The 27,829-nt window shown below is 52.3% G+C and overlaps 6 non-coding genes across 6 annotated transcripts; 4 read left to right on the top strand and 2 right to left on the bottom strand.

The window, feature by feature from the left end:
* The first annotated feature begins 1,336 nt into the window (after window positions 1–1,336).
* Window positions 1,337–1,408, top strand: TRNAG-UCC. The gene has a single exon. It is a non-coding gene; the product is annotated as a tRNA-Gly (tRNA).
* Window positions 1,409–7,918: 6,510 nt separating this feature from the next.
* Window positions 7,919–7,992, bottom strand: TRNAT-UGU. The gene has a single exon. It is a non-coding gene; the product is annotated as a tRNA-Thr (tRNA).
* Window positions 7,993–12,789: 4,797 nt separating this feature from the next.
* TRNAT-AGU lies at window positions 12,790–12,863 on the top strand. The gene has a single exon. It is a non-coding gene; the product is annotated as a tRNA-Thr (tRNA).
* A 9,649-nt stretch (window positions 12,864–22,512) lies between these two features.
* TRNAY-GUA lies at window positions 22,513–22,584 on the bottom strand. The gene has a single exon. It is a non-coding gene; the product is annotated as a tRNA-Tyr (tRNA).
* A 2,824-nt stretch (window positions 22,585–25,408) lies between these two features.
* Window positions 25,409–25,480, top strand: TRNAQ-CUG. The gene has a single exon. It is a non-coding gene; the product is annotated as a tRNA-Gln (tRNA).
* Window positions 25,481–27,448: 1,968 nt separating this feature from the next.
* Window positions 27,449–27,521, top strand: TRNAK-CUU. Its single transcript has one exon. It is a non-coding gene; the product is annotated as a tRNA-Lys (tRNA).
* The last annotated feature ends 308 nt before the right edge of the window (window positions 27,522–27,829 follow it).

The following is a 27,829-nucleotide window of genomic DNA, read 5'->3' as shown; positions in this document are numbered from 1 at the left end:
TGTCTGTCAAAAGCTTTGGTGTTTTGCACAGAAACATTATTTCCCCAGGAGAGACCCAGGAGTGAGGGCTGCATTCCTGTACCAAACAGTCACTAGAAGGGGGCAGACAAAGGCCTTTAGGACGAGGCGTCCGTCACTGTCAAAAAATCATCTCCCTCCTGTGGTTCCGTGGGCGGCAGGAGCAGCCGCAGCTCGGTGGCCCCTGGCAGCGCTCCTGGGGTGGCCAGAGCAGCAGCAGGCCCCCTGGGGCTCCCCCCGCCCCCCCCCCCGGGGCAGCAGCTGGAGTGGCAGCAGGTTGGCAGGGCTTCTCCCCTGGTAGCTGGTGCTCATTATCCATCAAGTAAATCAAAACACTTCCACCTACAAGTGGATTTAGCCCAGGACCCTCAGCGTCAGCAGCTCTTACACCCCCCCCCCCGAGCTCTCTGGTCAGGTGTCCTAGCGCCGGAAGCCTCCTTTTTAGATCCTCAAATAGCGTTTTTGCACCGGGGGGGGGGGGCCTGAAATTTTGGACTGGACATTGTAGCTCCACCATTATTTTATTGAATTGCTTCAAAACAGCAAGTGTAGAAAGTCCCCTAAGTACCAGGCTCTCTGCCATGGAAACAGCTGCCCCTGCTCTCCAGGAGTCTGTGCGTTCCACCCAGCAACGTACAAACCTCTGCACTGAAGGGGGGTCAGACAGTGACGGTAACACAAATCTTCCCACTATTAACCCAAGTCCCTTCCTTTCTTTAACCCACGACGTGCCAGTCAACTGTTAGCCATGGTGTTATCTTCATCTTAAAATACCGCTCAGGACATTGAACAGAGGAAGTGAAACCCCCTCCCCCCAATGGCTCCCTGTTGAGGCGTTGTACCGTACCTGCCCCTGGAGACTGTCTGGTTTTATATCCTTAGAGCTTTTTCTCTTCAAACCCCTTATCCCAATCTATGGGCCACCTCCGCATTTCAGAGTTTAGCATTTACTCTCCTCACCCTCGTATGGCACTTTCCATGTGGATTAGACAAAGTGAGTGGGGGAAGCTCCATGGCTAATGAAAACTGATGCTTTAGGTGAGGCCTGAACTCATAACCCCAGCCGTGCGCCTCCGTCACTAGCCAGGTGTGCCCCTGTAGGTGCTTCATAGACAAGCTTGGGAAGTAGGGTAGTTACCTGTGTCTGTGATTAACCACTTTGGTGACCTAATTGAGAGGCTGATGGTTCAAACCCAGGTGAAGACAGAGGTAGGTTTTTTTTTTAGTGATGAGACTCCAGTACATTTTAACAGGCAGTAAAACGCCTCAATTCTGCTCTAGCCTCATTGGGCAAGCATAAGTGGTGTTTTTGCCAGATGCATTGGTGGTACAGTGGTGAGCGTAGCTGCCTTCCAAGCAGTTGATCTGCGTTCAATTCCCAGCCAATGCAGGGATGTGATGTTTTCGCTGCTGGGAATTGGTTTAATTTCAGTCACATTGTATCAGTTTAGCAATGGAAGGAGAGAATCAATGTGCTGCAGGTCATTAAACACCCAGTGGAGGAAGAAAGGGGCAGGACTATACAATGAGGAGGTGGAGTCATCCTGGTATTACAATGTTTGGTTTATTTTTTATTTTTTTCCCTTTACTTCCCTCTCCCTTTTAGACTCAGAGCCTTTATGGTCAGACGGGACCAGTGTGATCATCTAGTCCGACCTGCTGCACCTTGCAGGCCAAAAGACCCCACCCACCCACTCCTGTAATAGACCCGGGCGGGGAGGCAGCTCTGTGCACTGCCCCTACCCCAGGCAGCACATGGAGGCCCTCAGCTCCCCTCCCCCCATGGGTGTGCAGAGATGTGCCAGCAGCACTGAGGTGGCTCCCTGCCCACTCTGCCTCTAGGGATACCATTCCTTACCCATCCTGGCTAATAGCCATTCATGGACTTAACCTCCATTAATTTATCTGCAAAAAGAACAAGGAGTACTTGTGGCACCTTAGAAACTAACAAATTTATTTGAGCATAAGCTTTCCTGGGCTAAAACCAACCTCATTGGATGCATGCAGTGGAAAATACAGCAGAAAGATATATATATATATATATATATATATACACACACGCACACACACAGAACATGAAAAATTGAGTGTTGCCATACACACTATAACGAGAGTGATCAGTTAAGGTGAGCTATTAACAGCAGGAGAAAAAACCCTTTTGTAGTGGCTTTCATGGCCTTTGAGAAAGCAAGACAGAGCCTTGGAAGACCCAGCAGGGTTTGTGGCCCAGGAATTGTTCTCAGATTCCACTGAGACTTCAACTCAGATTGCAGGATTCAAAGTCCTGAGTGCTGCCCTTACACCATGGGGCCAGCAGAGCACCTGTTGATTACTGTAGACTTCCAGCAGGGAGGACTCTGTGGGCAGGGGCGGCTCTAGGCATTTTGCCGCCCCAAGCACGGCAGGCAGGTTGCCTTCGGCGGCTTGCCTGCGGGAGGTCTGCCGAAGTCGCAGAACCAGTGGACCCTTTGCAGGCATTCTGCCGAAGGCAGCCTGCCTGCCGCCCTTGCGGCGACCGGCAGAGCACCCCCACGGCTTGCTGTCCCAAGCACGCGCTTGGCGTGCTGGGGCCTGGAGCCGCCCCTGTCTGTGGGGACAATTTTTTCTGGCAGGGAGGACTCAGTGGGAACATGCCTCTCTGGCCAGCCCTGTATTTGCTCAAAAAGTCAGCACCCAGCACTTTGCTGCAGGCCCAGAGGCCTTTCTTCCTCCAGACTGTGAGGCCAGTGGACAGGTGAGGCAGTAGCACCTTCAGTCCCAGGCAGTAAAGGGCCCTTCCTGGGAAAGGCCATGTCCTGAAAAGGAAAAACTAAAGTCAAGGAAAGTCCTCCTGAAACTCTTTGGGGATGTTACAGGGGGAAAGTGTTTCTTTGTCTGACTAAGGATTTGAACACTGGCCCCTCAGATTAAAAGTCTGAAGCTCTACCAACTGAGCCAGCCAGGCTCCCATGTAAAAAATTGGCAAATTTTGTACAGAACAGAAACTAGTCAAGAAAAATGAGGGTAGGAAACAATACAGAAAACCTGCTACTCTCGCTCTCTTAGCAGTCCTAGCCCCAGCCTGCTCCTCCATCTGGCGCCTTGAGGTCGTATTCTTTTTTTTGTTAAATATCAAATCCAGGAGAAAACACAGTTATACAAAGCAAAATGAAATCACAAACAGAAATGTCATTGGAAATACAGAAATAAAAAAGGGAAATGCAGTTCCCATCACTTTATCGTGTCGGGGCCATTCCTGTATCGAGAGCACCTGCTAAGGTCCCTGTGTGCTTACGAGAAACCTGGAGGAACTCATACCACAGCCTGAACATGAAACTCAACTGCTCCCAGGTGCCGCAGTAAAACCCTGTCCCTGCTGTGCCGTTGCACTCCATGTGATTTTATGAAAATCTGCTAATGAGTGTGAATATAAAGTGACTGGACTATGCTTCATGCAAAAGGTCTCTTGTAAGGTATCATTACAAAGCTTATAATCTACTGTGTGTGTTCATCCTATTTGTATGAACCGATCATTCCTGTATCTGAAACTAGAAATATGAACTATAACTCTGAGGTCCTGTTGTAATGATGCAAAGTGTGGGCCATTAACAGTGGTTTGGCCTCTTGATGGCTCCCATTGACCAGGACAATAGACTGGAGATGGCTCTGTCCTGCACCATTTAATTTGGTCTTATTAAAATGTAACTAGCATGTTACACTTGTGTTTTTAAAGGTGGCTTCCCCAAGCAATCCCAAGTTGTTCTTCCCACAGCTGCACACACTCCTGCACCCCAACCCCCTGACTGAGCCCAGACCCTGCACCCAAACTCTCTCCCAGAGCCCAGCCCCTCTCCCTCCCACACCCAAACTCTCCCCCAGAGCCGTAGGCAGGTGTGTGTGGGGTGTGGGGCAGGACTTAGTCCCATTCTGGGCACCACCAAAAATTATACAAACCTGCCGCCCCTGTCCAGCCCAACCTTCTGCTGATGCACCTCAGCCCACACCCGTGCAGGGTTTGAAGCTTCCATTGCTTAAATTCCAGGACACTGAGGGATTTCAGCTCCCCTTTGCCCAGAGGGAACCTTCACCCCACTCCCAGCCAGGTTCTTGTCCATGGGATCACTGTAGGGGGCTGGGTCCCTCGGTGTCTTTTCTCTCTCTGTGACAGGCCAGGGTGCAATAACTGGGGCATCTGAGCACCCAGGACCTTCTGTGGGGCTGCCATTCCCCTTCCCCTTCTGTGGTCTCGTCTGTCATTGACTCCAGCCTTTTTTCTACCCATCGTCAGCACCATCCCAAGCCAGCTGCACTCGCCTCAAAAAGACAAAGAGTCCTGTGGCACCTTACAGACTAACAGACGTATTGGAGCATGAGTTTTCGTGGGTGAATCCCCACTTCATCAGATGAATGTCGTGGAAATTTCCAGAGGCAGGTATAAATATTCAGGCAAGAATCAGTCTAGAGATAAGTAGGTTAGTTCAATCAGGGAGGATGAGGCCTCTTCTAGCAGCTGAGGTGTGAGCATCAAGGGAGGAGAAACTGCTTTTGTAGTTGTGTAGCCAGGCACAGAATTCCCACTCCATTCATCTGACGAAGTGGGGATTCACCTCCGAAAGCTTATGCTCCTGTACGTCTGTTAGTGTATAAGGTGCCACAGGACTCTGTCTCTTTTTACAGATCCAGACTAACACAGCTGCCCCTGTGATACTCAAAAAGACAGTGTCCCCTGGTGGGTGTAAATCACTGACCTCTCTCCTCTCTGAGCACTGACTGCCCCTCTGTTTCCTTGCCTCTCAGTCTATGCAGATGGGACCTTTCCCTCCAGCGCTGGAGGATTCGCCCTTCTCATCTACCCTTGTCCCAAGCAGCACAGCGGGTGGGAATCTTACATGTACCAAGGTGACTTAGGAACAGAAACCGCCCCCCGACCTTCCATGCAATTGGCACTTGCCCCTCACTGAGCAGGATTAAAACTCCTGCAGGGAGATTGCTGGGCCACATCCCCTCTGGGCATGAGCAAAGCAGCAGGGTGAAAAAAAACTTAGAAATGCTGCAGATTGAACCCAGGGCCTCATACATGCAAAGCATGTGCTCTAGCACTAAGCTACATTCCCAGAGGGGCTGCAGCTTACACTCAGAGCTGTCCTATATAGGTTACACTCAGAGCCCTCCTGTTTCCAGAGCATCCAGTGGCCTAACAGCAGCATGGGGGACACATTCCCTGCTCTGAGGCCAATCCTGTGGTCCTGGAGGCTGCTGGTTCTTAGGGGTCACTTTGCAGTAGGGCCAGATTCGATGTGTGGGGCAGAGAGAGTGGGTGCCCTGGGCTCAGGGTGCAGAGATACACTCAGGCCTCTCCACAGCATTGGGTGGGGGGTGCTGCTACCTCCTGCTGGAAGGTAATGGGAGGGGAGGGGCGCTGTGAGTCGCTCAACACCTGACCCTGGTGGCAGAAGTGCTGTGGGAAGCTCCAGGTGTTTCTAGGATCTGCGATTGCCACCTGCCTGTGAAGTCCAGCTTTCCCCAGCACATTCACTGCGGTGCAATTGGGTCACTGTTTCCATGGCTGAACAGCAAAGAATCACTCCCAGTTTCCCTTCTATCGGCAGCAGGATTAGCCTGTGTCGGTGGTTAATGAGGTGGATCTAGTTGTAGATTGTTATTCATTCCCCACCTTGACAATTCACACAGTCCCTTTCCCATGCAGATTCCCAGCACCTCGGTGATCCTGGTAGCAGGGGTTGGGGCCTGAGATTTTCAGGGTCCTTTTTCCCCTCCACCTGCAGTGAACTCAGCTTTTCCCCCATCCCAGACAATCCATGAAATAACAACAGGGGCATAAAGACAGAGGGGAGGGAACATCTCATGGCCAGGGCTGGATGTGCCCAGGGCCCCCTGCTTGTCCATCGTTTCCATGGAATTTGGCCCCCTGCTTTGCACAAGGGACAGAGAAAGATCTTGCTGTTCCTGTGTCTGTGCAAGGAAAATTGTGCTTCTGTATGAAAGAGAGGAGGGAAATGGCCCCATGATGAGACAATATCCTCAGGATTAAGACCTAAGGACTCAGGCTGAGAACTGATATAACTCCACTCATCTGGGATTTAACAAATTGTCTTCCATGGAGCAGGGCCAGTTCCAGCGTTTTTGCCGCCCCAAGTGGAAAAAAAAATAAAAAAGCTGCAATCAACTGCAGCTCTACCTCTGCCACTTTTGGCCTCAAGTCCTTCCCTCTGAGAGGGACGAATTGCTGCTGAAGCCTCCCCTTTCCATTGACTGCCCCAGGGACCTGCTTGCTGTGCTGGTGCCTGGAGCCAGCCCTGCCATGGAGACACTGGGAAGATGGGGAATCAGGAAAATACAAAGGATTTGTTTATGTTGTAAGTGAAGAATAACAGAAGCAGTTTTGGTTTATAGTCACTTTCCCTGACTGGGAATTGAACCCTTACCTTGGCAGTGAAGGTGCCAAACCCTAACCACTAGACCACCAGGGAGGTGATGAAACTGCTTTTTTTTCTGACTTATGTTACACTTTCTTAGGCTACTTTCCATCCAATTTCTGAAGCTGCTCCATTGTCCATTCCCTGAGGGGCTAAGAGCAGGAAGTGAAGGAATCCCTGTGCTCAGGGTCACAACCTCAGCCCAACCCAAGCCACTGAAACAAACTCAAATGATGCTTCAGCTTCCTCCAGCAGGATCACAGAGACACACAAAGAAAACCCATGAGGAACAATCCTCCTCTGCCTTCATTTACCCCATCGCAACCCTCTCAGCAGCCCACTCTTGCAGGAAGGACACTGAGCTGATAGGAGCTCTGGCACAGAGACCAAGGGAGGGGTGTTGCTCCCCCTCAGTGTGAGCTGATCACATTCTGACTCTGGAAGAGGAGGGAAAGGCGATGGCCACATGGTAGGGCCACTATGTACCACAACATGGTTCTTTTATGTGGGATGACTCTGAACATTGACTGATCTCCACTCCCTTGGATTTGAAGAGATGTTTAGTTGGGCACTTAGGAGGCTGAAGCAATGTTATGGATGGTGACACTACGATTGAAGGGATATTTAATGTTGTAGAAATTGTTAAAACCACTGAGCTTAAACTGGAACTGCCTGTTATTAAAGGCTGGTTTCCCCACGTCAGTTCCATAAGCACTGCTAGAAACACCCTGGCTTCTCTCCTGCCTCGGTGGGAACTGGAGGGAATCGGCCCCTGCTGCCCTTGGCTCCAGGCTGGTTTTTCTGGGGAGGGGACGTGGAATTGATTTGTTCGCTGTTGAGAAGGGAGCCAGGCCAGTTCTCAGGGAACGAGAACTCCCAGCATCTTCCCAGCCCAGCCCAGGCTGCTGCCCTGTCCCAGCCTCTGTTCCCCTGGGGGCCCTGCGTGTTTAACTCTAGAGCAGGCCGGGAGCAGCAGCTGAGGCAGAGGACAGCCTGGGCCGGGCAGATAAGAAGGAGTTTAGCCAGCAAAAAAGGTAAAATGGCAGGGGAGTATTACCTTGGACTCGACGGCATTTCTCCATTGGTCTGTCTGCTTTGGGGCAGGGACAATAACACGTCCTGCTGCTTTCGTTATTTCAAAGGGCGGTTCAGGATTTTCATTCTCACACACGGTGCACAATGCAGGACTCAACCTTTGGCGTAAACTAAACAAGCTGCTCACAGATTCTGGCAGCCACAATGAGCATTTGGGTGAGAGCTCAGACCTGCCCCTGTCCCATAGGGAGGGGGACATCTGTGTGGGGACTGGACCACTGACCTACCTGCTCCTAATTCCAAAACTTTCAGTAACTCTATTATCAGTGCCTGTGAGTGTTATTTAAACCATAAGAAAAACCACACTGGGCTAGACCAAAGGTCCATCTAGCTCTGAATCTTGTCTTCTGACAGTAGCTAATAGCAGGTGCCCCAACAACCAGTCAACATGGCACCACTGGGAGTTGAACCCAGGATCTCCTGTTTACAAAACAGATGCTTTAGCCAGCTAAGCCATGGTGCCTGTGGGTAACTATAACACTGTGGCTGCCCATACCTGACTCCCTGCCATCACCACTGGGGCCTGACAAGCTTTGTTTGTGTTTGGATTCTGCAAAGCAGAGGAGCAGGTGACATTTCCCTTACAAGTTGTGTGTGAGTAAATCTTTGGCCAGGTCTGCACTACAAAGTTGTTTCAGCAGAATTATATTGCTCAGCTGTGTGAAAAACACACAACGCTACCTTGATCAGCAGCTTGTGGCTGGTGCACACACTGCAATGCCATGTCTGGCGACAAAACTGCCCTGTTTTGCTGACAAAATAAAACGACTTCAATGAGAGGGCTAGAGCTTTTTGCAGCAAACTTAAATGACAGAGTAGACGCTGCTGTTCATTATAGCACCATAACTGGCCTCCTCCAGTATCCCACAATGCCCGCCGTGAACTCGCCTGCCCTGCATTCCTGCTACAGAGCCATGGGCCCCTCCCCTTTCATCGCTCTGGGAAGTTCTCACAGCTGAGCCTGCTGCTCTGCTCCGGCAGCCAGGAGCAAATCACTGCCGTGGATGCTGCTCTCTCCCGCACTGCGAACACAGAGCAGGGCGGCAGGAGCTTCCTTACAGTGTAGGGGGGCCACTGGCATCCGAACTGTGACACGCCCATGACAACCCTTCCCTCGAGGAGGCTCTTACCTTCTAAACAGGGACGGCTGTTTTCTAGTAAAATCACTAAAAGGGAAGGAGAAAACTCGAAAGAGGTTCCCCCTGGCGCTCACATACCTGAACCCAAATACTCTCTCAGTCCTCAAAGAGAGACCTGGAGAAGGAGACTGGCTGGAGCAAAGCCACAGGGGTCTCTGAGGTTTCCCTGGCCCCTTGCCCCTGTCCTGCCTGCCTGATGTCAGCATCTCTCTGTGAGGTCACCACCTCCCCACCACCTTTGACCAATAGTCTCCGGTCCTGCAAAAGGCCTTTGTGATGTCACTGCCATACCCCTCCCTTGCTGTGCTAATGTCCTGCCCCTGGCCAGCACTTTGGAGGTTTGAGCTACTCCCTGTGGATCACCCCACTCAAGGAGCGTTCGTTCTAGGAAGCAAGCCGGTTAGACAGTAAAACATCAGATGCTGCTCCCAATGCTACACTCAGTTTTTCAGAAATTAGTCGACTTTATGGCCAGAAGAGACCATTAGAGCATCTAATCTGACCCCCTGCATATCACAGGCCTCCTGTATGACACAAGAGCTACTTTTGGGGCAAACACATTCCAGAGAGGCATCTAGTCTTCATTGAATGACATCAGGAGATGGAGAATCCACCACTTTCCTTGGTAGCTTGTTCCTGAGGTGACTCATCCTCACTGTTGAGTTTTTGTGCCTTTTTGTAATTTGAATTTGTCTTTTTTCACCTTCCAGCCATTGGGTCTTGTTATGCTTTTCTCTGCTAGATTAAAGAGCCCTTTAATACCCAATCTTTTCTCTCCATTAAGGCCCTTCAACACTTCAATGAAGTCACCTTTCAATCTTCTTTTGATAAGCTGAACAGGTTGAGCTCGTTCAATAGCTCACTAGAAGGGATTTTTCTCCAGCCCTCAGAACATTTGATGGCTCTTTGCTGCCCCAGCTCCAATTTCACAACATCTTTTTCAAACGAGGACACCAAAACTGGAGGCACTATTCCAGTATCAGTCTCACTGATGCTGTGTCACCTCCTGTGATGTTATTAACATAATCTGTAACTCTATAGATCACCGTTGCGACCGCTGTTCTATATTTGCAGCCAATATGGTAGAAAGGTTGTTGTCTAAGGGATGTATGGAGAGGTTCTGATTGGCTGATTATAATGATGCTATCTCTAGATGTATATCTTTTTTGTAGTTGACGTTATGAATATTGGCTCTATGCTGCCCGTATTTCAAACTTGTGCTATGCTTCCGGGGAACACCCCAGCCAGACAAGTTGGTGTCAGTTCTGCCTAGCCTGCTTGATGGCTCATTAAGGACCATGAGCTGTACAACTGACCCATTGAGAGAAGGCAGATTCGCCTTGTGACTCAGCAAGGTATGCAGGGACCTGCCTATGGACAGAACTCTAAGGTTTTTCTATGCCACATGCTGGATAGAGTGTCCTTGGGACAAAGAAAGCAAAGACCACATGGCAAGAGATTATAAAACGCTGATGCCTCGTCTTTATCTTGTCTTCAGTCCTGCTTCGTACCTCTGGAGGGACTTTGCTACAAACTGAAGCTCTCTACAAAGGACTGAATGACCCAGCCCAGCTGTGGATGGACTCCAGAGACTTGATTTGAACCTGCAGTTTATCCTCTCACTGCTACAAGCCAGAACCAAGAACTTTGCTATTACTGTATGTGAAGGGTTCAAATCCATGTGCATTTTATATAACAACCTGGTCTATAGATTGTGCCAGCTCTTTTCCAGACCCAAAGTCCAGAGCATGATCAAGGGACCAGCGGCCTAGCAAATAGTGATCAGCTAAGAGAAAGCTGGGTAAACAGAAAGCCTTGCTTGCTAAGATAGGCCTGGTCAGCAAATTGCCAGGTGTTGGAGCGAAGAACTAAATAATTGTGTCTTATTCAGAGTTGCAGATTGAACAAAGAATCCCTTTTCCTATTGTGTTAGTCTCTTCTGTAGGGAGATGTTCTTCCCACAGATGCAACCTTGAGTTTATGAGAAGTAGGCACATTTCAGTATAAGATATGGCATCCTTCCACCTCCCTTCCCAGGGACCAATGCCTTGCCTTTAGACACACAGAAAACAATCTTTATTGCCATATACTTTCACTGGTTCTTTGCTTTAACCTCTAGGAATGTACCTGTTGGACAATCAAAAGAGTTGCTCCATTGCTGTGGACCTCAAATCAGAATTCCACATATTTTATACTAATAACATTTTATCAAAGTATTAATTAAATGTTCACTTGCTAACTTGAGACCATGTGCGGAGACATTATGTAACCTGTTAACCAGTGGATACTGTGCTATCTTGTCTTGCTGCAAAACCTATCCCGGGGTGTGGAAGTGCCTACCCCGTCACTTTCCCCAACCCATGGAAAACCTATATATTCTATCGTAATCAATTGACTGGCAGTGTCTCTGAGCCTAATAAGCAAGGTGACACTCCGCCAGCGCTGTGTGTAATAAACTCCTATTCTTGACCTCTACACGGTGTAGATTTATGTCCTTCACAGACACCTGCTGAATAAAGAGGAGATTCAGCATCCAGCACCCAGTGGTGCCTGGCTGAATGTGTCTCTTCTCCCCACAGCTTGGTGATCTTTTGAGGAAATGGAGAAGACTGCCTTTGCCTAGCTGTACATTGCTTGCAAAAGAAACAGGTCTTTTTGGTGACAAGTGTTGAAAGGAGCCACTAGACAAATGTGGAGACAAGAAAAACATCCCCCAACTGAACTTGCATCTGTGGATGCTGAAGCCACAACACAGAGCGCTAAATGCTATATGACCGCAGCTGTTGTCAGAAGAGTCTCTACCAAAGCTTTTTTCCACCAGCAGGGGCCTCTCTGTGAACAGAACTCCTGGTAGCGTGATGGCAGCAGGCAGTGGAGAGCTCTATTTCGGCATCTCTTTGTCTCTTTTGTGGTGAACATCTGCAGTGACTGTTAAAAGGCCTCTAGATAGTGATCTTTGGGAAGAGCTGGCTGAAGAGCCTTCCTAGTAACCAGGAAATCCTGGCTTGGCCTGACAGTTCTTCCTTGCTGAACCTAATGTCTCTGTTGGCTCCTTTTTTGTGTCTCTTCTCTTAAAAAGAAAAGACTTGTCAGCAGAATCCTTCTAAGTGGTGGTTCAAAACAGAGAGAGTCTTCCTTGCGGCTGAGTCTTGGTGCCATGGGGCATGTCTCACCACTGCAGTGCCTCCTGTTGGCCGTCCTGGCAATTAGCTCTGGTCCACCAGTGCACCTTCATCTAGTGGCGTCTGGCTGCCATCTGTTCTATCATTAGGACCCATGTCGCTCTCAGGACTTCAATGTCCTCTTATGGACACAGCCCTCTGGCTGTGCCCCACTCAGTTCTCTCCCCCCTTCCAGGGGGCAGCTGTCCTCTATCCAGACACTTGCCTCAGTGGCCAGCTGCAGTCCAGGCTGTAGCCACCTGTGTCAGCGGCGACTGAGGCTAAAGGGGTGCACCTCCAACCCCCCCATCTGTTTCCCTGGACCACTTCCCCACAGACCTAGCACCTTCCTCTGCCTTTGTATCAGGGCCTCAGTCTGGCAGCAGTCAGCCAGGAGGTCACTCATGCTCCCCTTACCCACCCAGCACTACTCCGATCATGGTGCCCTCCCTTCAGGGCAGCCAATCCTCCCTCCTCAAACTCCAAGGACGGACTGACTCTTGCTGTGCTGAGCAGCCCTTTATATATGGGCTGCTCCAGCAAGCCTTCTCCTGATTGGCTCTCCCAATAAGCCCTTTCCTGACTGGCTGGGTTCTGCGCAGCCTCTGCAAGGCTGCCTTAATCTTTCTCCTGCTTGTCTGGGGGCAGACACCCCACCACACTTGGAAAGCGGCAAATGAGAAGTCTAGAGCTGAAGGAAGGGTTACCATGACTCAGAACTGAGCCGAGGTTGCTGCGACTGAAACACAGATCACTAACCACTATATGATCACAGTGGCTGGTGGGAGAAGCACATGTTAGAAGCCCTCTGTCAACTCAGCTGTGGCTTTCTGTGCACGGAGAGCCAGACACCTCAAGGTCTGCAAGTCTTGAGGGAAATGGGGAACGTCTGTACTTTGGAATTTGCAGGTATTGTCCTGGGCCATCACTTGGAACACTTGTAAACACTTTCATGAGATAGGCACCATGGCTTAGTTAGCTAAAGCACCTGTCTAGTAAACAGGAGATCCTGGGTTCAACTCCCAGTGGTGCCTTGTTGCATGGCTTTTGTCTCCTCTGCTCACATTTTCCAGTGTCTTTCTAGGAAACAGAAGAGACCTCCCTTGGTATCCAACTAATTGCTTGCTAAGGAAAAGGCTTCTTTGGAGAGAAGCATTGGAAAGAATCAAATCACAAGTCTGGAGCTGATGAAAAGGCTGCTGTGACTGGCATTGGCATGGCGGTTGCTTCGACTGCAATTGCTGCAACACGAGAGCCTGTGCCACACGTCCTTGTGATTCATTGGGGATGTCCACACACAGAGGCCATGTCGCCTTCCTTTTGATTGTCAGTGATGAAAAATGGAGCAGCTGGGAGAAAAGTGCCAGAGAGCGGCACCGTGGCTAAGCTGGCCAAGGCACCTGCCAGGTAAAGTGGAGGTTAGGGATGCAGCACCCAGTGGTGCCTTGCCAAATGTGTCTGCTCCTCCCACCTTTTGGTCAATCTTTCGAGGAAGCAGAGAAGATGCCTCTGCCTTGCAGCGCAAATGCTTCCAAAAGAAACCGGTAGTGTCGGCAGGAGGCACCTAAGAAATGTGGAGACAAGGAAAAGGTCATCGTAACTCCACTTGCATCCATGGCTCTTGAGGCCACAATGCAGAGCACTGAGCACTGTACGACCACAGCAGTGACAGAAGGGGCTTTTCCAAAGGCATTTTCCACTAGCAGGGTCCTCTCTGTGCGCAGAATTCCTCATCGTTTGATGTCTGCAGGCCCTGGAGATCACTATTTGGCATCTCTCTCTCTGTCTCTGTGAACATCCACGGTGGCTGTTGAAAGTCTGTGATGGGATCTGCGGGATGCAACCTGAACAGTGGGACCCCTGAGCCCTGTGTCCCACCGCCTGGGCTCCCTCTCACACTGTGATGCTGTGACAGGCTGCGAATCTCTGGCACATATTGCACTTACACAGACATCCACAGGTAGGGGCACATCCAACTGAGTTACATGAATGCTTCTCCCAGCCACTCACAAAACTAACGCTAGATAGAGAGCCTCCCGCCAATTCCCCCAGCTCTGCAGTCTGGCACCCCTGGATCATACCATCTTGTCCTAGTCAGAAGCCTGATCGGTGTGAGTTTATTACCCAGTCCTCCCTTCCCTCATTGTGAACAGTACATGCACCAGCCTTCTAACTGAGCTGAGATTTCCCATGGACTTCAAGCAAAATACGGTATTTTCAGTAAACTATAAAATAGATTTATTAACTACAGAAAGGTGGAGTTTTAAGGATTATACATGGTTGGCATAAAAGATCAAAGTAAGTTACCAAAGGAATTAAAGATAAATGCACAAGCTAAACTTTACACCTTATTACACTAGGCAGTAGTTAGGACAAGCAATTTTCTCACCCCACTGGATGTTACCATCCTAAATCCATAAAAAATTCCCACTGAAACCTGGACCAGTCTCCTCAGATGACTTTCATCCTTTCAGGATTCCTGCTGCTTCCAGCATACGTGGGGGAGGAGAAAGGCAAAAACATGATGCCACAGTCTCCTATTTTATAGTCTTAGTTCAAGTGTCTAGAAGACAACCTCCAAGGGCAGGGGAAGCCAAGCCACAAGCCTCCAAAAGGTGACACACCAACTGCTCTAGGTTTTCCAGACTGACATCAGCACCCTCTGTCATGGAGGGGTTGGAGTTATCTCAGAGACAGGCCAGTGGCAGAAGGAGCAGCGCCTTCCTGGACAGCAAGGGGATCTGAGAAAAGGAACCAGCATGTTCCTGCCTGGTTTTGAACCAGGGACCTTTTGAGCGTTAGGCAAATATGATCACCCTACACTACAGAAATGCCACACACTTGGCTGGTGCTCACCCTGGCACACACTGATGAGCAAACCTAGAGACAGTGGTGACAGCCCTCCAATAGGTCAGCTGGAAGAACAGAGGACTGGAGCCGGGGCTCAGGCAGGGCCGGCTCCAGGCACCAGCCTACCAAGCAGGTGCTTGGGGCGGCGCCTTGGGAGGGGGCGGCGATCTCGGCAGGGGTTAGGGCCGCCGGCCGCGCCGCTCGGGGAGGTGGGGGGGACCGGAGACTGGGGCGAGCCGCGCCGTTCGGGGCGGGGGCTCGGGCGGCGGGCTGCGCCGCTCGGGGGGAGGGGGGCTCGGGCCGGGCCACTCGGGAGGGGGGCGGGGGCTCGGGCCGGGCCGGGCCGCGCCGCTCGGGAGGGGGCTAGGGCGGCGCTCCGCGCCGCTCGGGGGGATGGGGGTTAGGGCCACTCGGGGGGGGGGATGGGGGGTAGGGCCGCTCGGGGGGGGACGGGGGCACGGGCTGCTCGGGAGAGGGGCGGGGGCTAAGGCCGCTCGGGGGCTCGGGCCGCGCCGCTCGGGAGGGGAGCGGGGGCTAGGGCGGTGCTCCGCGCCGCTCGGGAGGGACGCGGGCGCAGGCCGCGCCGCGCGGGGGGTGGGGGCTCGGGCCGCGGGGCTCGGGCCGCGCCGCTGCGGGGGAAGGGGGCTCGGGCCGGGCCGCGCCGCTCGGGGGGTGGGGGCTCGGGCCGCGGGGCTCGGGCCGCGCCGCTGTGGGGGACGGGGGCTCAGGCCGGGCCGCGCGGGTCGGGGGGGGGGGGCTCGGGCCGCGGGGCTCGGGCCGCGCCGCTGGGTGGGAGGGGGGCTCGGGCCGCGGGCCGGGGCTTGGGGGGGGGCTAGGGCGGTGTTGCGCCGCTCGGGGGGCGGGGGCTGGGGGCCGTGGGCCGCGCCCCTGGGGGGGGCGGGGGCTCGGGCTGCACTCCGCGCCGCTGGGGGGCGGCGCTCTTCTTTTCTGCCTGGGGCGGCAGAAATCCTAGAGCTGGCCCTGGGCTCAGGAAGTCGTCCTTGTGACTCCTGCTTGAGGGAGAGCTTCTTTTTCTTCCCCTTGCTGACAAAGAGCAAGAGAAGAATGAAAGGTCAGGTGGGCCAGCTCGGTGCAGAAGCCCATGCTGCCTTTTCCTGCTGCATAGTCTAAAATGAAGGACTTGTGGCAGATAAAGGACCTACTGCACTTTCAGAAACACCCCACCCCTGCATACAGCAGGATAGAAGAGCATTCCAAGGCCTGGGATTGAACCAGGGACCTTTAGTTTAGCACTCAACCAACTGAACTACTTCAGCAGCTGCTAGGTTTCTTTTTATCCTGCTGCTTTTCTGTCTGGGATGTTCTTGTCAGCTGTGGCACAGAACAAGGACGTCATTGCGAGCGGCCCATGAAGGCAAGATTCACTTTTGCCTTCCTTGCTCAGCTTTACTCACTTACTCGCCCTATTCCTGCCTTAGCTCCTGGGTTTCCTGAAGGTGACAGGGGCCCAGTGGTATGAGGAGGAAGTTGGGCAGCTAGACCCTGGTGGCAAAAGTCCTGCCGCCACTTGCCACCCCACTCTCTTCTCCCAGCGTCACATATTGGCCACCAGGGACTTGGGGCCCAGCAGTGCAAGGGAAGGCAGTGGACAGAGCCACCCTCGCCTTGAAGCTCCAGCTCATTAAACCAGATCTTCAGTTGATGCTGGCCAATGAGAGACCGACATCGCTTGCTATTTTAGCACTTGAAAATCCCATTGGCCAATCTTTGGATCTCTCTAATGCCGCGCTTCAGTTCATGAGGGCAAAGGCGAGAAAAGCGACCTTTGAACTAAAGTACTAGGGTTAACGTCCTAACGCTGCCTCCTCCTGTAACACTATTTAATACCGGCCCACCCTGTGCTGGTGACAGTTCCATTGCTAGGTGTTAGCACAGTTCAGTTACTGTCAAAATTAAAAAGTTTCTATATGCTCAGAGGAAACAAATTTGTTTTCTTTGCTGATACATGGCATGAATAAATACAGGTTTACAGATCCTAGCCTGCAAATTTTTCATCTTATATGACAGAGAGAATCATGCATCCAAATTGTGCATCAAAATCATGAACTGAGCTACAAATGCAATAAAAAATAAGCTATTCAAAAGTTTAACGTATTGGGTGGTGGGCACTGAAGACACTTCTTGCCTGGGACGCCACTTGGTCTAGGGGAGGCCCTGTCAGGGAGAGCAGGAGTTAGTGTCACACGCCTATTTCCAGGCAGTTATCTGCGGGCGCCCTGCTCTGGGGGAGGGATCGCGGCAGCCCAGACTCAGGGCTGGAACAGGCCCCGGACTGAGGGGGTGTCTGCAGGGTTTGCAGCGCTCTGATGTCTCAGACAATGTGTCTCCCCAAAGCCTCAGACCTGCATCCCCAGACGGCTCCTGCGCTGCCTCAGCTCCTCTCTCAGTCTGTAGCAAGGAGCAGCAGCAAGGGTCAGGGATTAGCCAGAGGGCACTAGGTGGGGGGCAGAGGCTTCAGGAGCCCAGAGTGTTTGCCTGTCTGGGGCATTTTGGCTGAGGCCTCAGGGACACACTGTGAGGCACAATCCCAGGCATCTGTATGAAAGGAGCATAAGGACGTGAGAACGGCCAGACTGGGTCCATCTAGGCCAGTGTCCTGGCTTCCCATAGTGGCCAATGCCGGGTGCTTCAGAGGCAATGAACAGAGCAGGTGATTATCAAGTAATCCCTCCCCTGTCACCCATTCCCAGCCCCTGGCAAACAGAGACTAGGGACACCATCCCTGCCCAGCCTGGCTCAGAGCATGTCCTCCAGGAATTGATTTAACTCTTTTTTTGAATCCTCTTATAGTCTTGGCCTTCACAACCTCCTCTGGGAAGCAGTTCCACAGGTTGACTGTGCATTGTGGAAAAAATACTTCCTTGTGTTTGTTTTAAATGTGCTACCTATTAATTTAATTTGGTGACCCCTAGTTCTTGTGTCATAAGAAGGAATAAGTAACACTCCTTATTTACTTTCTCCACACCAGTCATGATTTTCTAGCCCTCTGTCAAATCCCCCCTCAGTCACCTTTTTTCCAAGCTGAAAAGTCCCAGTCTTATTATTCTCTCCTCATATGGCAGACACTCCGTACCCCTTTTCGGAACCTTTTCCAGTTACAATACAGCTTTTTGAAGATGGGGCGACCATATCTGCACGTGATATTCAAGATGTGGGCGTACCATGGATTTATATAGTGGCAATAAGATTTTCTCTCTCGTTATCGATCCCTTTCTTAATGATTCCCAATATTCTGTTAGCTTTTTTGACTGCCACTGCACACTGAGTGGATGTTTGCAAAGAACTATCCACAGTGACTCCAAGATCTCCCACTTGAGTTGCAACAGCTATTTTACATCCCATCGTTTTCTATGTATAGTTGGGATTGTGTTTTCCAATGTGCATCACTTTGCATTGATCAACATTGAATTTCATCTGCCATTTTGTTGCTCTTTCACCCAGCTTTGTGAAATCTCTTTTGAACTCCTCACAGGCTGCTTTGGACTTAACTAGCCTCAGTAGTTTTGGATCAGCTGCACATTTTGTCACCTCATTGTTTAGCAGATCGTTTATGAATATTTTGACTAGTCCTGGTCCCAATACAGACACCACTAGTTACCTGTTTCCATCCTGAAAACTGAGCATTTAGTCCTACTCTTTGTTTCCTATCTTTTAACCAGTTATTGATCCACGTGAGGACCTTCCGGAGGTGAAAGTAAGCCGGTATGTTCCGGTATGGGGTACCGGCAAGAGCCAGTACGCTGTGCCAGCCCTGCTCGGCTTCCCCAGGCTGGTGATTTAAAGGGCCCAGGGCTCCCTGCAGTGGCCGGAGCCCCGGGCCCTTTAAATCACCTCCCGAGCCCCCCTGCCGGAGCCCCAGGGAGCAAATCACTGCCGTGGATGCTGCTCTCTCCCGCTCTGCCAACACAGAGCAGGGGCGGCAGAAGCTTCCTTACAGTGGGGGGGGGCACCGTTGTCTGAACTGTGGCGCTCCCATGACACCCCTGCCCTAAGGACCGCCACTCACACCACCTCTCCCCCCGAGGCCACACCCACAGAACGCCTCTTCCCAAAGACTGCACCCTCCCCCCCGCCATCATTTGTCCTAACAGCCAGTAAAGAGTGGTGGGGCCATGGCCCTCTAACCCCCTGGTCCAGCCCCCCTGACACAGAGCTAAGCAGGCAGCTGTGTGTGTGTGTGTGTGTGTGTGTGTGTGTGTGTGTGTGTGTGTGTGTGTGTGTGTGTGTGTGTGTGTGTGTGTGTGTGTGTGTGTGTGTGAGAGAGAGACAGAGAGTGCTGTGCTGAGCTGAGCCAGGGAGAGAAGGGGGGCTGATGTCGGGGCTGTCCCCTGCCTCAGGACTGGTTGCTTCCAGCAGCTGTGAGACCGTGTGCGACACACTCACTCTTCCCCAACACACACACTGTCTCTCCCCCCCCACACACTGCAGTTGAAAAGCAGCTGGCAATCTGGGTAGGATGCCCATGGAACAGAGAAACCTGCATCATGTGATGCTGTACTGGCCCATGAGGCATTGCAAACCCTTCCCAAAGCACCCTGCTGCACAGTGGGATAGCTACCCACAGTGCACTGCTCTCTGTGGCAATCCAAGAGATTCTAGCATGGACGTGCTCTGGTGACACAGGGGCATAGGGTGGACATGCAAGAGTTCAATTAAAATACCTGAACTAAAGGCACATTACCCTTTAGCATAGGCCTATCTTAAGAGTACGACAAAACCCAGCTCCATTGAAACTAAAGAACCACAACTTCCTCTGTAGTTAGCAGGATTTGAACCTCCGCAGGGAGACCACACTGGATTTCTAGTCCATCACCTTAACGGCTCAGCCACAACGACTTGCTGGATATGTGGCTTTCACTGCACTCTAGTTCTGTTCTCACTGAGTGATCAATTCCAGTTGTTTCCTCAGACCAGCTTCCACAACACACACACACTGCTGTGCCCTTGTGTAAGTGTGTCCATGGCTGAACAGCAAGAAATTCTGCTCCTTTCCCTTCTGGCTGGAGCATGAGGAGAGTGCGTTTGTGGTTAATGACGTTGCTGTAGCTTGTTGTCCATTTCCTGCCTTGATCACGGGCAGGTGGTGGGGTGGTGGGGGGGTGAGGGGCCCCGCGGCCCCAGGCTGCCACTTGTGGGGCTGCTCCCAGGCAGCTCAGCCCCCCCCCGCTGCTGCCCCCCAGGCCCAGCTGGGGGGGGGGTGAAGCCCTTTCACTCCGCGCTGCCTCTGCCTCCCCCCCCAGCCCGGCTCCCACGCGGGATGCGAATCCCAACGGCCGCAGCGCGCGCCCGGGGCGGGGGGGGGCAGCGAAGCCTTGGGGCGAGGGAACCGGGGCCTCCCCCCACGCGCCGAGTCTCTGTCACGCGCTCTCTCCGCCAATCAGGGAGCGGGGAGGGGCGCGGCGAAGTGACGAGTTACGGCCTCTTCTCCAATAGAGGACGCGTGTGAGAGAGAGACAGAGAACTACGCTTCCCAGAGTGCACCGGGAGGGGGCGCGTTGCCTGAGCAAACTGTCCGTCACTTCCGCTCTGAGACGAGCCAGGAACTACAACTCCCAGCCTGCCCCGGGGCGCCGCCGTCCTCTCCAGCCCAGGTAAGGGCGGGTCCCTGGGTCAACCTGACACCTTCCCCCCGCCAACGCAACTCCCCCGCCCCCCTCCGGCTCCTGACGCGAACTCGTGTGTCCCGGGGTCTCGGCCCGGCCCTGCCCCCCACCCCTGCTTCTCCCCTGGCCTCGTCTCTCCCCACTCCTCATCCCCGCCCCGCCCCCAGAGAGCCCCACGCAGGAACGTGCTGCCCCCCTCATTCCCCCAAAGCCATGCCCCTGCCCCCCGCTGTGCCCTTCCCCCAAAGCCCTGCCCCCTTCCCCCGAGGTCCTGCCCTCACGCTGCCCCTAACCCCGAGGTCCCCCCTCACATCGCCTGTTCCCCCTAATCCCTGCCCCTTTCCCTGAAGTCCTGCCCCGCCCCTTCCTCCAAGGCACCACCCTCCCATTGCCCCTTTTCCCCAGCACCCCACCCTCACTCTGCCCCTTCCCCCATCTCCCCACTCCCACATTGCCCCCAATACACCCCTCCCCTGCACCCTTTCCCCAAGGACCCACCCCCACATGGCCCCTTCCCCCGAGTTCCCGCCCTTGAGCTTCCCTTTCTCCCTCAGACCCTGCCCCTGCCCCACCCCTTCCCCCCTGAGACCCCACCCCTGCACCGCCCCTTCCCCCTGGGACCCTGCCCCTGCCCCACCCATTCCCCCTGGGACCTCGCCCTCACCTTGCCCCGAGACCCCACTTCTGCACAACCCCTTTCCCCTGGGACCTCGCCCTCACATTGCCCCGAGACCCCACCCAATCGACACAGGGGAACTGGTGAAAAGACAAAAGAAGCAAGAGATGAAGAGAAAGGAAGGAGGGGTGGATGGAGGAAAAGGTGAAACAAAAAGGACAAACCCTAATGTCCTCAGTGATTCTATGGGATAAAATCCTAAGTGTGGAATAAAATTCTGCCTCTTTAAGCTCGTGTTTTCCATGCTTAGAATTCAACTGTCACCAGATGGATCAGACTGAACAGGTTTCAAACCTCGAGGAGGCTCTTACCTTCTAAACAGGGACTGCTGTTTTCTAGTAAAATCACTAAAAGGGAAGGAGAAAACTCAAAAGAGGTTCCTCCTGGCACTCACGTCCGTGAACCCGAATACTCTCTCAGTCCTCAAAGAGAGACCTGGAGAAGGAGATTTGCTGCAGCAAAGCCACAGGGGTCTCTGAGGTTTCCCTGGCCCCTCGCCCGTGTCCTGCCTGCCTGATGTCAGCATCTCTCTGTGAGGTCACCACCTCCCCACCACCTTTGACCAATAGTCTGAGGTCCTGCAAAAGGCCTTTGTGATGTCACTGCCACACCCCTCCCTTGCTGTGCTAATGTCCTGCCCCTGCCCAGGCACTTTGGAGGTTTGAGCTACTCCCTGTGGATCACCCCACTCAAGAAGCGTTCGTTCTAGGCAGCAAGCCGGTTAGACAGTAAAACATCAGACGCTGCTCCCAATGCTACACTCAGCTTTTCATAAATTAGTTGACTTTATGGCCAGAAGTGACCATTAGAGCATCTAATCTGACCCCCTGCATATCACACGCCTCCTTTATGACACAATAGCTACTTTTGGGGCAAACACATTCCAGAAAGGCATCTAGTCTTCATTAAATGACATCAGGAGATGGTGAATCCACCACTTTCCTTTGTAGTTTGTTCCTGTGGTGAATCATCCTGGCTGTTGAATATTTGTGTCTTATTTGTAATATGAATTTGTCTTTTTTCACCTTCCAGCCACTGGGTCTTGTTATGCCTTTCTCTGCTCGGTTAAAGAGCCCTTTCATACCCAATCTTTCTGTCCATTAAGGCCTTTCAACACTTCAATGAAGTCACCTTTCAATCTTCTTTTGATAAGCTAAACAGGTTGAGCTCTTTCAATAGCTCACTAGAAGGCATTTTTCTTCAGCCCTCAGAACATTTATTGGCTCTTTGGTCATCAGACTCCTGAACTGCAGCTGGATGTGGCTCTTGTTCTTCTGCACAGTACAGCTCCTGGAGAAGAGGGATCTGCAAATGATACCTTTGTTTAATTGATGAAAACATAAACTAGACACTTAGAGGATTGGAACTGATTTCAGCTGATGGACAACTTCGCTAGGTTTTTATGCATTTGGACAGTGAAATGTTGAGTGTTTACATTCATATCAAGCACCCCCCTATAGTGGAGCTCCTGAACATAATGGAGAATGGAAATGAAAATGTTTTCCTTTTTTTTTTAAAAGAAAGAAGGTTATAAGAGGACACGGGGGTTTGAACCAAGGACCACTTGATCTACAGTTAAGCACTCTACCACTGAGCTATATCCCCATGGCAACAGGAGTATGGAATCATGATCTCCAGGACTTTGAAGGACAGACCCTGCTTCATCAAGGTCCTTTGCCATTCCCAGACCACAGGTGGTTTTAAAAATGGGGGTTGATTCAACTTCTTAAATGTGGTAAACACCACAGCTTGCACACCCACCGATATAGCTTCTCCCACTGACATAGCTGCCACCTCTTGGGGAAGTGGATTAACTGCACCCACAGGAAACTCTCTCCCATCAGCACAGAGCAGTGGTTCTCAAACTGTGAGTCAGGACCCCAAAGTGGGTCATAACCCTGTTTTAATGGGGTCACCAGGGCTGGCATTAGACTTGTTTGGGCCTGGGGCTGAAGCCAAAAGTTGGAGCTCCACCACCCAGGGCTGAATCCCTCAAGCTCTGGTTTTGCCCTCCCCCAATTGGGGCAGGGCTCAAGCTTTGTTTCCTGTGCCTCTGCCCAGTGGGGAGGGGCCTGGTTTCTTTTTCCAAGGCCATGTAGTGAGGTTTTTTTGGCAGAAGGGGGTTGCAGTGAAAGGAAGTTTGAGAAACCCTGGCATAGAGCCTCTGAATATGTCTAGACTTGGCTCCCTGTGGCAGATCAGACACTGAAAGTGCAGCCATGGAGACACCACACACCAGCCTTGCCCAGCAGGCAAGAATCAAACCTCCACAGAAAGACGCCTGTTGTTTACTAACCCATCTACCTAAGCGCTCAGCCACCACCACTTAACAAAGGGGCTTTTCTACACGATGGTTCTGGTCTCACTGAAGGGTCATTTCCAATTGTTCGCTCAGACAGCAATAGGGGAAATGGTGCCCTGGGCAAAGCTTGTACTTTGGCACTTCCCCATTGCCCCTGGACGATCCCCCTCCCCCTTTACCGCTAGCTCCTGCACTCCCATCCCTTGCGCCTCCTTCACCCCTAACTCCTGCCCCCTCCTGTGCCCCCTTTGCCCTTAACTCCCTGTGCCACCAGCCATTGCCCCTCTCCTGCAGCCCCTTCACATGGCTCCAGTGCTGGGGCCCCGCGCTTGTTCTCCCTTTCCCTGGGCTTTGGCATCACTAGCCGCTGATTAGCGAGTAGGGGTCAGTGGTCCCCCAAATGTGGGGCATGACTCCTAGGGGGACACAGAGGAACATTCATTGGGGCACCCCAGGGCCTGAGCCAGCCCCCATGGAGGGAGCAGCACTCAGCCCCACTCTGCCCCAGCTCTTCCCCAACCCCACCCTCAGCCTGGGGCTCTGGCTCCCAGCTCGGCCTCGACCCCCTTACCCCTGTCTGCACCCCTCTCCCCTGCAAGCAACAGACCCACTCCCAGCCCCGGTTCTTGACTGCAGCTTCCGAGGGGCCACAGCCATGGCTAAGAGGGCACAGTGTGAAATGTTTGGGGAATCACTGGTTTAGGGTGACGTCCTCAATCACATCTATGCAGTCCAATAAAAGCTATTCCTCACCCACCCACCCCTCCATCAGGACGGACTAGGTGTGTTCTGCTGCCCTTCACTCATGCAGGAAGGATAATAACATTTCATTCCACTCAATCCTAAAGTGATTTGTAACCCACCACCAGCCAAAACTGGTCATTTTGTGAAAGCGGCCCCATCATGCTGCATAGCTAGGCAGAGTAGGTGTGTCTGTGCAAACACGGTCTGTTCATGAAGTCTTTCCCCCAGCTCCTCACTAGATGTGAGGGGGGAGCTCATTCAGCCCCTGCTTCCGCTTAGTATTTAAAAATTCCTTATTGTCCCTAGCTCTGCTGACCTTAGATTTCTCCTCCTGTCTATTTCTTGATAGTTCAGATGAGGTGGCTGAGTGGCTAAGGTGATAGACTACTAATCCTTGGTGCTCTGCATGCATGGGTTTGAATCCTCTTCTCATCAGGTGCATTTAGTCTTCACCCCTCCTTTGTAAACAACAATCTTCCCCCTTGGGTACAATAACAGATCAAATAATGTTGCTTCCTGCAAACAGAAACCAACTCAGAACTCACTTGCTTTAAATAAAATGTCTAAATCCCAGATTTCTTTAAAAAAAATTCTCTAGTCCCATATTTCTTAGTTTTTATCTCAAAAGGTAACATCCTCATCATCTCCCCCAAACACCCTGGGACCTGCCCAAATTATTAAAATACCCTCAACCCGAGCAAGGCCAGAGCAGTGAACCAGAGCTAGTGTCTAGGCCAAGCTGTTCTGAAGGAGGCAACTCAAACATTTTCTCCCTGCTTCCCTTGGCAAGGTCTGACTGAGAAAACAAAATCCCCCAAACTGAAAATTTTCTCCTGAAAAACCAATACTAGCCTGTTTGGGGACTTTGGTTTGAAAGTATTATTGTTATTATTCTCTTCTGATTTCTGAATCAGTTCAGTTCAGTCCTTGTTCTCCAGGTGTGTTTCCAGCTGCTGAGTTGTGGGGGAGAGAGGCCAAGTCATGATGTCTCTTCCCCTCTTTCATGGTTTTTTCCAACTTGATAGGAAGCTCCTTTGCTACCATGTGAGTCAAGCAGTGTCCATTGTCTCTGTGCTATCTCAGAGAAGCCTGCATTGTGCACGGTTCCTGGGCTAGTCCTTGGGAGTGTGGATACCTTCAATGGGCCAGCAGTGAGTCTGGCTCCTCCCTTGTCGCACCTGAAAGGCTGGTGGGGGGCATTTCCCAACCTCATAACATATCCCAGTAACGCACACAGAGCAAAACTTCATAACTTCCCAACCAATGTGAGCACACACAATCCAACACGATATTAATGTTCAACAGATCAAGACTTTTGAAATGACACCTCACACAAGCCAGCCCCATGAGGGTCACCGATGTGCAGAGAAAGCAGCATGAGCTGGTCCCATGGTGTAATGGGCAGCACTCAGGACTCTGAATCCTGCAATCTGAGTTCAAATCTCAGTGGGACCTTGTGTTGGCTTGTGGTAAAGCCCTGGAGCTCCCAGTGCTCCACTTCCCTGTCTCCAGCTGTGCCGAACAAGTCTTTCCCCTCCTGCTGGGTGACTCAGGCTGTGGTGGGTCAGGGCTCTAGAAGTGACACCTGAGGGTTGGGATTCTCATGGCTTCACCTGGTGCCCACAAGTCTGGCACTTGCCACTGTGCTTTCCCTCTTGCCCACCTGGTGCTTGAAGGAAGCAGGGCCAGGCTTTCTAGTCAGGGCTGGGCAGGTGGAAGCCCAGCACACCTCTCCTCTGGGCACCTAGAGTGGAGGCAGCTGGTGCTGACAGCTCCAAGGGAAGGCTTAAAAGCCACAGAGGCCAGGGCAAGAGGAGGGGAGGACCATGCCTATGTGTGGCCAGCAGACAGCCACAGAGACATGGGGCCAGCCTGCTCCCTGCTGTGCTGAACCCCCACTGAAGACCACCTGCAGATCAGCTGCTGATGCTCTGTGGCCAACATCAGAAGAAGGTAGGAAAGCAGGGCTGGGCCTCTTATGGTTCCCACTCCAGGTGCTCACTTTGGCAGTGAAGCAGCCCATTTTCTTTGGCAAGTCAGGAAGGGCAAAGGCGAGACTGGAAGCACCTGGGGCTCATGCCCCAGCCTTTGTGACACCCACCCCCCAACTCCTTCCCAGGGCTCTAGCTGAAGCCAGAGCATTGGCCTGAGTGGCCAAGAAGAGGTTCCAGCTGTGAAGGGAGCAGGATTTGCAGCACAAAGTGAGCACAACCACGAGGGGACTCAAATCCTGAATCATCTGATCCACAGGGAGATGCCTTATCCTTTAGGCCACATGATGAGGGGGTCTAAGCACTTTTTTGGAAAAGCCGGACACTGTGTTTCTCAGGTCATCTGCTGAGGGGGCCGAGACTCTCTGGGTACAAGAAGTCAAGTTCCCAGCGAGATGTGAGACTTAATTCTCTGGAGCCAGGTGCAGGGTTTTGGCAGGGAGGCTCAGGCATGGGGGATTGGGGTGCAGCGGATGGACCAGCTGTCTAGGTGCAGAGATTTAGGGTATGGCTACATTTACGGTTTGCAGCACTGGTCATCCAGCTGTGTAGGAGCAGCGCTGGTGTGTGGCCACACTCACAGCTACCAGCGCTGGTGTGTGGCCGCATTAGCAGCGCTGTTGGGAGTGCTGCATTATGGGCAGCTATCCCAGCATTCAAGTGGCCGCAACGTGCTTTTCAAAAGAGGGGGGTGGAGTGGGGTCTAGTGTGACAGGGAGCGGGGGGAGAGAGAGAGGGGATTTTTGGAGCCAACACTGTGTGTTTAGCTTCCTGACTTGAAAAATCAGAACATGTTTCCGACCCCTTAGTCTTAACTCTTAATTGCAAACAGCCTGGAGCAAACACGACTCCCCGCTGTTTCATTCACTCTCCCTGCCTGCCGCTCATTTGATTGTTTACAGCCAGGTACAGGTGATCACAGCAAACAGGAGCTCTGTTTGTTTTTTAGATAAGCAGCAACGGAGCTCTGATCAGAGCTCGTTCATAACAAAACAAAGAGAGGCTGCATAACAAAACAAAGAGAGTAATTTATAAAAGCATTCTGGGATACACCTTATACTCTGGAGGCCAATCACAGCGCTGGTGTGTGGCCACACTTGATGACCAGCGCTGCAGCACCAGAGCTGGAATCCTTATTCCCCATGCCGAGTGAGGTGTACGGCCAGCGCTGCAGCCAGGGAGTTGCAGCGCTGGAAGTGCCCTGCAGGTGTGGCCACTTACTAATTGCAGCGCTGGTGGAGGCTTTCCAGCGCTGCAAATCGCCAGTGTAGCCATGGCCTTAGTCGCACTGAGGCACAGGAGGGAGGAGGAGGAGGAATCCTGCTGACAGGCAGTGGCTGTGCAGAAAAAGAGGAGGGGTTCCTGGGACTTTTTTTGCCTCTTTTGCCTGCCTGCTCACTCTTGTGGTGAACAGTGAAAATATTCTCAACAAGCCCAAGTAGCTCAGTTGGTAGAGCATCAGGCTCTTAATCTGAGGGTCCAGGGTTCAAGCCCCTGTCTGGGTGCTCAGCTTTTAAGTTGCCTTGTGTGCCGGGAGCCAAATTCTGTTCACAGCCACATGCGGATTCCCAGAAGCTGTGGCCATTTCCTGGAAAGGTTCCTTTCCTTAGCAATCAGGAGAGAGGCCACATCTGCAGATGCAGAAAGCGCAGTCTCTGGCCCCCAGGAAGTGCTGTGGGGCCAGGTGCTGAGAAAGCCCAGAGGGGGAGCAGCAGAGATGGGGGGAAGGGAGAGAGAAGCAATGAGGACAGAGTACAAGTGTAAAGGGGGCATCTGGTCTGGCTATTGGGGCAAACTTCCCTGGTTTATACAC

This window comes from Mauremys mutica, unplaced genomic scaffold (genome assembly GCF_020497125.1).
Source record: "Mauremys mutica isolate MM-2020 ecotype Southern unplaced genomic scaffold, ASM2049712v1 001219F_np12_obj, whole genome shotgun sequence".
NCBI classification, from domain to species: domain Eukaryota; kingdom Metazoa; phylum Chordata; order Testudines; family Geoemydidae; genus Mauremys; species Mauremys mutica.
The sequence above is the reverse complement of the archived record's forward strand: the minus strand, read 5'-3'. Positions and strand labels throughout refer to the sequence as shown.